This window comes from Somniosus microcephalus, unplaced genomic scaffold, assembly GCF_052327205.1.
Source record: "Somniosus microcephalus isolate GS21.2 unplaced genomic scaffold, FLI_Smic_1.0 unresolved_chr6, whole genome shotgun sequence".
In the NCBI taxonomy this organism is placed as follows: domain Eukaryota; kingdom Metazoa; phylum Chordata; class Chondrichthyes; order Squaliformes; family Somniosidae; genus Somniosus; species Somniosus microcephalus.
In genome coordinates this window covers 52,992,998-53,004,133 of record NW_028225184.1, presented here as the reverse complement: position 1 = coordinate 53,004,133, position 11,136 = coordinate 52,992,998, and the positions used below count along the sequence as shown (strand labels likewise).

Genomic DNA, 11,136 nt, shown 5'->3' with positions numbered 1-11,136 from the left:
CCCCGCAAAGCCCGTTTCTACCTCCTTCCCAAGATCCACCAACAGGACTGCCCTGGTAGACCCAGCGTTTCAGCCTGTTCTTGCCCCACGGAACATATCTCTTCCTATCTCGACTCGATTTTTTCTCCCCTTATCCAGACTCTTCCCACCTACATTCGCGACTCTTCCGACGCCCTCCATCACTTTTACATTTTCCAGTTTCCTGGCCCCAAATGTCTCCTTTTCACCATGGGCATCCAATCGCTCTACACCTCCATCCCCCACCAGAACGGCGTTCGGGCGCTCCGTTTCTTCCTTGAACAGAAGCCCAACCAGTCCCCATCCACCACCACCCTCCTCCACCTGGCTGAACTTGTTCTCACATTGAACAACTTCTCCTTTGACTCCAATCACTTACTCCAAATTGAAGGTGTGCTATGGGAACCCGCATGGGCCCTAGCTATGCCTGCCTGTTCATGGGGTTTGTGGAACATTCTTTGTTCCAGTCCTACACAGGTCCCCTCCATCACGTCTTTTTCCGTTACATCGGTGACTGTATTGGTGCAGTTTCCTGCTCTCGCCCTGAACTAGATAAGTTAATTCACTTTACTTCCAATTTCCACCCTTCCCTCACCTTCACATGCTCCATCTCCGACTCTTCCCTTCCCTTCCTTGAATTCTCCATCTCCATTTCTGGCGATCGGCTTTCAACAAACATCCGCTACAAGCCCACGACTCCCACAGCTACCTGGACTACAATTCCTCCCACCCCGCTTCCTGTAAGGACTCTATTCCATTCTCCCAGTTTCTTCATCTCTGCCGCATCTGTTCTGACGATGCCACCTTCCATACTAGTGCTTCTGACATGTCTTCCATTTTCCTCAACTGAGGATTCCCCTCTACCATGGTTGACATGGCCCTTGACCATGTCCGTTCTATTTCCCGCACTTCTGCACTCACCCTGCCCCTCCCTCCCAGAACCACGATAGGGTTCCCCTTGTCCTCACCTTTCATCCCACCAGCCTCCACATTCAACGGATCATCCTCCGCCATTTCCGCCACCTCCAACATGATCCCACCAGCAAACACATCTTCCCCTCCCCCCCTTTCAGCAGTCCGAAGGGACAGCTCCCTCCGCAACACCGTGGGCCACTCCTCAATCACTCCCAACAGCCCTGATCCTTCACCTGGCACCTTCCCGTGCAAGTGAAGGAGATGCAACACATGCCCTTTTACCTCCTCCCTTCCCACTGGCCAGTGCCCCAAATACCCCTTCCAGGTGAAACAGCGATTAACGTGTACTTCTTGCAATTTAATATACTGTATTCGCTGCTCACGATAATGTCTCCTCTACATTGGGGAGACCAAACGCAGATAGGGGCGACCGCTTTGTGGAACACCTCCATTAAGTTCGTACGGCTGACACTGAGCTTCCGGTCACCTGTCACTTTAATTCACCGCACCACTCCCACTCTGATCTCTCTGTCCTCGGGCTATTGCATTGTAGCAATGCAGCTCAACGTATGCTCGAGCAACAGCACCTCATCTTTCGATTGGGCTCTTTGCTGACTGCCGGACTCAACATTGAGATCAACAATTTCAGATATTTATCCCTGCCCCCATTTTTCACGCAGTATGATTTTTGCCATTCACATTTGCAACATTTTATCTTTCCTGCCTCTTACAAAAGTACAGGATGTTCTTTCTATTTCTTCCTCCTTCCGAACCCCCCCCCCGCCCTGTCTCTGCACCCACTTAATATCTGTTACATCTCCAGCTTTTGTCAGTTCTGATGAAGTGTCCCAGACCTGAAACGTTAACTCTGTTTCTCTCTCCACGGATGCTGCCTGGCCTGCTGAGTATTTCCAGCATTTTCTGTTGTTATTTCAGATTTCCAGCATCCGCAGTATTTTGCAATTATATTAGAGTTTGGTTCACTGCCACCTCTCTGCTGGGAACGCCTACCTTGAAGAAGTTCTTCTCTTCTCTCCGACGGGAGTTCCGTTTATCTATTCAAACTTGTTCATCTTCATTGCTTTCAGTTTCCCTTCTCGTTTTGACCAGGTATCTGCCAAGATTCGGTTTCACAGCCACACCTCTTTCCTCAGTAACTGTCTCCGGTTCAGAGTTATTCCACGTGGATTCCAACTAAACTTCCACCTTTCATGTTTTCAATCCACCCAGGATTACAAATATCTCCTCGACATTCATCGTACTTCAAACTACTGCTCTCACCGCATCATGAGATCCACGCTCAATGCCATGTGCCGCCATATGAACAACCTTGACCTCTCTCTTCAGCACCGACCTCCTCAGAAGACAAACACGGGACACAACCAACAGAGTACAATTCGTCGTCCAGTACTTCCCCGGAGCGGAGGAACTGCGCCATGTTCTTCGCAGCCTTCAACATGTCATCGATGACGACAAACATTTCGCTAAGACCATCCCCACGCCTCCACTACTCGCTTTCAAACAGCCACCTAACCTCAAACAGACCATCGTTTGTAGCAAATTACCCTGCTTTCAGGAGAACAGCGACCACGACACCACACAACCCTGCCACAGCAACCTCTGCAAGACATGCCAGAACATAAACACAGATACCATCGTAACACTTGAGGACACCACCCACCAGGTATATGGTACATACACATGTGACGCGGCCAATGTTGTATACCTCATGCGTTGCAGGAAAGGATGCCCCGGAGCATGGTACATCGGCGAGAGCATGCAGACACTGCGACAATGGGTGAAGTGACACCGCGCAACAATCACCAGGCAGGAGTGTTCCCTCCCAGTCGGGGAACACTTCAGCAATTACTGACATTCAGCCTCCGATCTTCGGGTAAGCATTATCCAAGGCGGCCTTCGAGACACACGACAACGCAAAATCGTCGAGCAGAAACTGATAGCCAAGTTCCGCAACCATGAGGACGGCCTCAACCGAGATCTTGGGTTCATGTCACGTTACATGTAACCCCACCTGAGGCAGGGTCATCCAGACTCGAGTCGACATTGGCTTGTTCTCTCTACACAGATGCAGCCGGACCTGCTGTGATTTCCAGCAAAAAAAAATAAATGTTTTTTGTCTTTTTTTGTTTTTCATACAGACCCCAGCATCTGCAATAGTTGACCCCTTGTGACCCCACCTCATTGTTCTTTGATTTAATGCTTTCCTGGCTGATCTTATGGGACACCATTCACACCTTTGATTGCTGTGATTATCTCTCTGCCGAGGTGTGATAAATGGCAGTTGGCAAGATTACCTGTAAACATCTGACATTATTCTCTGACTATATAAGGTGTGTCTTTATATATTTCTCTACTTCACCTGACGAAGGAACAGCGCTCCGAAAGCTTGTGCTTTCAAATAAAGCTGTTGGACTGTAACCTGGTGTTGTGTGACATCTTACATTCAGTAGCAGCGACGCACTCTATTTCAATGCTGTCCGGGTCCACAGTTCCATTTCATCCTTCGACTCATCCAACGTTTCAACAAAAAACATTTTTTCTTCATTTCTGATGTCAAGGATCGCAAACTTCATCAACTCGTGGACACCAACGCCCCCCCAGAACTTTCTTCCACATTACTTTCCTCCGATCCGATCACTTCTTCCAATCTTACCCCCTGCCATGTTTTCACTATCCCCTCTGACCTTCCCCTCTCTGACCCCGAAAGATCAGTCCTCAGCAAAGGCCTGAGCTTCATCCCCTTACGCCTCCATCTCAATGAATTTCGAGCTCGGCAAGATGCTGAGCTCTTCCTCCATTGCCTTCATCTCCGTGCCCACCCCTCTGGTCATGAGTCTTCCCCCAGCATGGCTGATCCTTTCTACCACTTTCTAAATTCTCGTTCTACTTGGACCCCTCCCTCTGGCCTTCTACCCTCTCCAGATCATTTCATTGCTAACTGCCGACGTGACATCGGCTGTCTCCATTTCTCTGCTCCCCTCACTCACTCCAACCTAACTCCCTTTGAACTTGCAGCACTCCATTCTCTCCGATCCAACCCTAACATTATCATTAAACCTGCTGATAAGGGCGGTGCTGTTGTTGTTTCGCTAACTGACGTCTACCGTGCAGAAGCTGAATTCCAACTCTCCAACATCTCCTCCTATCTCCGCCTGGACCATGAACCCACTAGCAAAAATCAAGCCATTGTTTCCAAGTGTGTCATTGACCTCATCTCCTCTGGGGATCATCCCTCCATGGCCGCCAATCTCATAGACCCCCAACCCCGCACAGCCCGTTTCTACCTCCTTCCCAAGATCCACCAACAGGACTGCCCTGGTAGACCCATCGTTTCAGCCTGTTCTTGCCCCATGGAACTTATCTCTTCCTATCTCGACTCTATTTTTTCTCCCCTTGTCCAGACTCTTACCACCTACATTCACGACTCTTCCGATGCCCTCCGTCACTTTAACATTTTCCAGTTTCCTGGCCCCAAATGTATCCTTTTCACTATGTGCATCCAATCGCTCTACACCTCCATCCCCCACCAGAACGGCGTTCGGTCACTCCGTTTCTTCCTTGAACAGAGGCCCAACCAGTCCCCATCCACCACCACCCTCCTCTGCATGGCTGAATTTGTTCTCACATTGAACAACTTCTCCCTTGACTCCATTCAATTACTCCAAATTAAAGGTGTTGCTATGGGAACCCGCACGGGCCCTAGCTATGCCTGCCTGTTCATGGGGTATGTGGAACATTCTTTGTTCCAGTCCTACTCAGGTCCCCTCCATCACCTCTATTTCCGTTACGTCGGTGACTGTATTGGTGCAGTTTCCTGCTCCCGCCCTGACCTAGATAAGTTCATTCACTTTACCTCCAATTTCCAGCCTTCCCTCACCTTCACATGCTCCATCTCCGACTCTTCTCTTCCCTTCCTTGACTTCTCCATCTCCACTTCTGGCGATCGGCTTTCAAAAAACATCCACTACAAGCCCACGACTCCCACAGCTACCTGGACTACAAGTCCTCCCACCCCGCCTCCTGTAAGGACTCTATTCCATTCTCCCAGTTTCTCCATCTCTGCCGCGTCTGTTCTGACGATGCCACCTTCCATACTAGTGCTTCTGACATGTCTTCCTTTTTCCTCAACTGAGGATTCCCCTCTACCGTGGTTGACACGGCCATTGACCATGTCCGTTCTATTTCCTGCACTTCTGCACTCACCCTGCCCTTCCCTCCCAGAACCACGATATGTTTCCCCTTGTCCTCACCTTTCATCCCACCAGCCTCCACATTCAGCGGATCATCCTCCGCCGTTTCCGCCACCTCCAGCATGATCCCCCCACCAGCAAACACATCTTCCCCTCCCCCCCTTTCAGCAGTCCGAAGGGACAGCTCATGACGGGACACCGTGGTCCACTCCTCAATCACCCCAACCACCCTGCTCCTTCACCTGGCACCTTCCCATGCAAGTGCAGGAGAGGCAACACATGCCCTTTTACCTCCTCCCTTCCCACTGGCCAGGGCCGCAAACACCCCTTCCAGGTGAAACAGAGGATTACGTGCATTCTTGCAATTTAATATACTGTATTCACTGCTCACGATGCTGTCTCCTCTACATTGGGGAGACCAAACGCAGATTGGGCGACCGCTTAGCGGAACACCTCCATTCAGTCCGTATGGGTGACCCTGAGCTTCCTGTCACCTCTCACTTTAATTCACCGCATCATTCCCACTCTGATTTCTCTGTCCTCGGGCTATTGCATTGTACCAATGCAGCTCAACGTATGCTCGAGCAACAGCACCTCATCTTTCGATTGGGCTCTTTGCTGACTGCCGGACTCAACATTGAGTTCAACAATTTCAGATATTTATCCCTGCCCCCATTTTTCACGCAGTATGATTTTTGCCATTCACATTTGCAACATTTTATCTTCCTGCCTCTTACAAAAGTACAGGATGTTCTTTCTATTTCTTCCTCCTTCCTAACCGCCCCCCGCCCTGTCTCTGCACCTGCTTAATATCTGTTACATCTCCAGCTTTTGTCAGTTCTGATGAAGTGTCCCAGACCTGAAACTTTAACTCTGTTTCTCTCTCCATGGATGCTGCCTGGCCTGCTGAGTATTTCCAGCATTTTCTGTTGTTATTTCAGATTTCCAGCATCTGCAGTATTTTGCAATTATATTAGTGTTTGGTTCACTGCCACCTCTCTGCTGGGAACGCCTACCTTGAAGAAGTTCTGCTTTTCTCTCCGACGGGAGTTCCGTTTATCTATTCAATCTTGTTCATCTTCATTGCTTTCAGTTTCCCTTCTCGTTTTTGACCAGGTACCTGCCAGGATTCGGTTTCACAGCCACATCTCTTTCCTCAGTAACTGTCTCCGGTTCAGAGTTATTCCACGTGGATTCCAACTAAACTTCCACCTTTCATGTTTTCAATCCACCCAGGATTACAAATATCTCCTCGACATTCATCGTTCTTCAAACTACTGCTCTCACCGCATCTTGAGATCCAAGCTCAACGCCATGCGCCGCCATTTGAACAAACTTGACCTCTCTCTTCAGCACCGACCTCCTCAGAAGACAAACACGGGACACAACCAACAGAGTACAATTCGTCGTCCAGTACTTCCCCGGAGCGTAGAAACTATGTCATGTTCTTCGCAGCCTTCAACATGTCATCGATGACGACGAACACCTCACTAAGACCATCCCCACGCCTCCACTACTCGCTTTCCAACAGCCGCCTAACCTCAAACAGACCATCGTTCACAGCAAATTACCCAGCTTTCAGGAGAACAGCGACCATGACACCACACAGCCCTGCCACAGCAACCTCTGCAAGACATGCCAGATCATCAACACAGATACCATCATCACACGTGAGGACACCACCCACCAGGTACATGGTACATACTCATGTGACTCGGCCAACGTTGTCTACCTCATACATTGCAGGAAAGGATGCCCCGGAGCATGGTACATTGGCGAGACCATGCAGACACTGCGACAATGGATGAACTGACACCGCACAACAATCACCAGGCAGGAGTGTTCCCTCCCAGTCGGGGAACACTTCAGCAGTCAAGGACATTCAACCTCCGATCTTCGGGTAAGCATTCTCCAAGGCGACCTTCGAGACACACTACAACGCAAAATCGTCGAGCAGAAACTGGTAGCCAAGTTCCGCACCCATGAAGACGGCCTCAACCGAGATCTTGGGTTCATGTCACGCTACATGTAACCCCACCTGATGCAGGGTCATCCAGACTCGAGTCGACATTGGCTTGTTCTCTCTACACAGATGCGGCCGGACCTGCTGTGATTTCCAGCAACAAAAAAAAAGATTTTTGTCTTTTTTTGTTTTTCATACAGACCCCAGCATCTGCAATATTTGACCCCTTGTGACCCCACCTCGTTGTTCTTTGATGTAATGTTTTCCTGAATGACCTGTTTGGACACCATTCACACCTTTCATTGCTGTGATCATCTCTCTGCCGAGGTGTGATAAATGGCAGTTGGCAAGATTACCTGTAAACATCTGACATTATTCTCTGACCATATAAGCTGTGTCTTTATGCATTTCTCCACTTCACCTGACGAAGGAGCAGCGCTCCGAAAGCTTGTGCTTTCAAATAAATCTGTTGGACTATAACCTGGTGTTGTGTGACTTCTTATATTCAGTAGCACCGACGCACTCTATATCAATGCTGTCCGGGTCCACAGTTCCATTTCATCCTTCGATTCATCCAACGCTTCAACAAAAAACATTTTTTCTTCCTTTCTGATGTCAAGGATCACAAGCTTCATCAACTCGTGGACACCAACGACCCCCCCCAGAACCTTCTTCCCCATTACTTTCCTGCGATCCTATCATTTCTTCCAATCTAACCCCCTGCCATGTATTCACTATCCCCTCTGACATTCCCCTCTCTGACCGCGAACGATCAGTCCTCAGCAAAGGCGTGAGCTTCATCCCCTTATGCCTCCATCTTAATGAATTTCGAGCTCGGCACGATGCTGATCTCTTCTTCCATCGCCTTCATCTCCGTGCCCATTCCTCTGGTCATGAGTCTTCCCCCCGCACGGCTGATCCTTTCTCCAGCATTCAAAATTCTCGTTCTACTTGGACAACTCTGTAAAGTCTGTAGGTATTATGGCGAACTAATACACAGACTACAAGAGTAACTTTAACAGGACTTTACTATTCGAAGGTCAGGGCGAATCTGCCCAATAAATCCTGACACAGCACTTATATACCGGTGTGGTCACCGTCGGTATTACATTATACAGCAGCCAAGATAAAGTAGTGCCACACCTAAAATAGTTCTCTTAAAGGTGGACGGTTACATACAATAGTTCTCTTAAAGGTAGAACAGTTACATATACTACGATCCTCCTTTTTTAGCTTACAACATACTTATTCCCCATTAACATAACATCATAACATATATACAACTTATGCAAAACAGTTCACAGATTCAGTCTCTCTGGAGGCTTCCTGACACTGTCCGGATAACGCCTCGGTGGTGTAGTAGTTTTCGGCGGGGTAGTAGGTTCTTCTGGCAAGGTCGATTCGGCTTGAAGGACAGTGTCAGGTTCATCTGATTCCAGTATTACCAAATCGGAGGTAGGTGCTCTGGGTATCTCTGCTTCAACATTAGCCGTGTAAGGTTGTGGAGTAGGTTGGTCCTTTGTGGATGACCCTATGATCTGGTCAACATGGCGCCTTATTATGCTGTCACCAATGTCCACGGTATACATCAGCGGCCCTAGCCTTTTCCCAATAGTTCCAGGCTGCCATTTCTCGGTACGATTGTCCCGGGCCAAAACTTGTTGACCTATCTGAAAGGATCTATTTGGCCTTTCATTCATGCCCTGAAATTGCCGGTTCTCTACGTCCCTTCGGACGTTTGGCTTAATCAAATCCAGCCGGCATCTTAGTCTTCTATTGAAAAACATCATGGCGGGAGTTTGGTTTGTGACCGCATGTGTTGCATTCCAGTATGCCAACAAGAAGTTATCTACCTTATGTTGTAGGTTGATGTCTTCATTACCCTTGGCCTTTATGGCCTTCTTGAAGGTCTGGACAAACCTTTCAGCTAATCCATTGGTGGCGGGATGGTATGGGGCTGACGTGTAGAGCTTGACCACATTCCTTTTTAAGAACTTCCTGAATTCTTCGGACACAAATTGCGGTCCATTATCAGAACAGATCTGTTCCGGCAGCCCATTCCTGGCAAATATGGCCCTTAATACTGTGATGGTTTTTTCCGTGGTGGTGGAGGACATCTTTATTACCTCCGGCCACTTGGAGTGTGCATCCAACGCGATTAGAAACATTGAGTCCATAAATGAACCAGCAAAGTCGACGTGTACCCTTTGCCAAGGAGATGAGGGCCACTCCCATGGATGCAGAGGAGCTTGTGGTGGCGCGTTTTGGACCTTCTGGCATCCTAGACAGCTCTTGGTTATTTCTTCGATGTCTCCATCAATACCTGGCCACCACACAAACGCTCTTGCTAGCTTCTTCATTTTCACTCCACCCAGATGCCCCTCGTGAAGCTCCTTTAGCACCTTATGCTGAAGTTTGGGTGGAATCACCACTCTAGATCCACACATCAAGGTTCCTCGGCACACTGACAGCTGTTCTTTTCTTTGCAAAAATGCGGGCAGCGTTGGTTCGCCATGTGCTGGCCATCCCTCCACTGTTAAATCGTAGACTCGTGAGAGAGTCGGGTAATTTCTTGTTTCATTTTCGATCACCGAATTTGTTACTGGTAGACATTCCACTATGGATGAGTGGAACATCTCTACCGGGTCCACTGTAGCCGCCTCTTCTACTACTGGCAACGGTAGGCGCGATAACCCATCAGCATTTTCATGCTGTTTGGACTTTTGTATTCGATGTCATATTGGTGCGCCCCAAGTAACATGGACCACCTCTGTAGCCTTTGCGCTGTCATAGTGGAAACGGCCTTGTTAGGGTTGAATATGGACACCAACGGCTGGTGGTCTGTCAGTAATGTAAACTTCTTGCCCTGCAGGTAATGATTGAATTTCTTTACTCCCCACACAAGGCTGAGGGCCTCCCTATCTATCTGAGCATAATTTCGCTCAGCAGAGGTCAAAGATCGGGACGCAAATGCGACTGGCCTTTCCGAGCCATTTGGTAACTTGTGTGAAAGTACTGCTCCAATTCCATAAGGGGAAGCATCACAAGCTGGACGAAGAGGTAACGTTGGGTTGAAATGAGCCAACACTTCCTCAGAGGTAATCAATGCCTTCCTTCTGCGAAAGGCCTTCTTACAGTCCTCGCTCCACTTCCATGGTACTTCTTTCCGCAACAGAGCATTCAGCGGATGCAGCACCGTGGATAGATTTGGCAGAAACTGGTGGTAATAATTAATCAACCCCAGATACGATCTCAACTGTGCTACATTTTCCGGAGCGGTGGCCTTCGTGACAGCTTCTATCTTGTCAGGTTACTTGTGCAGCCCCTCTTGGTCAATGACATGACCGCAGTACGAGATCCGTTTCTGGAAGAACTCACATTTCTGGCGATTAACTCGAAGGCCATATTCCTTCAACCTGGTGAGCACCAGTTTCAAATTTGTGAGGTGTTCCTCCTCGTCTTCTCCCATAATCAGGATATCGTCCAAGTAACACTGCGTGCTTGGAAAACCCTTTAAGACCTGCTCCATGGCCCTCTGCCAAATTGCTGGAGCCGAAGCTACTCCAAAAACCAGTATATTATAACAATACAAGCCTCTGTGCGTGTTGATTGTGAGATACTGGCGCGACTCTTCCTCGACTTCCATTTGTAAGTATGCTTGTGCCAGGTCTATCTTGGTGAAGTGTTTCCCGCCAGGCAATGAAGCAAAGATATCTTCAATCCGCGGGAGCGGGTATTGTACCGTGTGAAGCACCGGATTAACCGTGATCTTGAAGTCTCCGCAGATGCGGTACTTTCCCGGTCCCCCTGGCTTGTTACTTGATGAAGACTTCATGACGGGAACAATGGGCGTGGCCCACTCACTCCAGTCCACCTTAGATAGTACCCCTGAACGTTCAAGCTCTTCCAGTTCTGCCTCCACAGCAGGTCGTATCGCGTAAGGTACCGATCTGGCTTTGAAAAATTTTGGGCTTGCATGTTCTGCAATCTTGATTTTTGCTTTAATTCCTCTCAGTGTTCCCAGTCCTT

General features: G+C 48.8%; 1 pseudogene; it reads left to right on the top strand.

The window, feature by feature from the left end:
- Positions 1 to 4,429: 4,429 nt before the first annotated feature.
- On the top strand, positions 4,430 to 7,176 carry LOC147087308 (uncharacterized; annotated as a pseudogene).
- Positions 7,177 to 11,136: the final 3,960 nt, after the last annotated feature.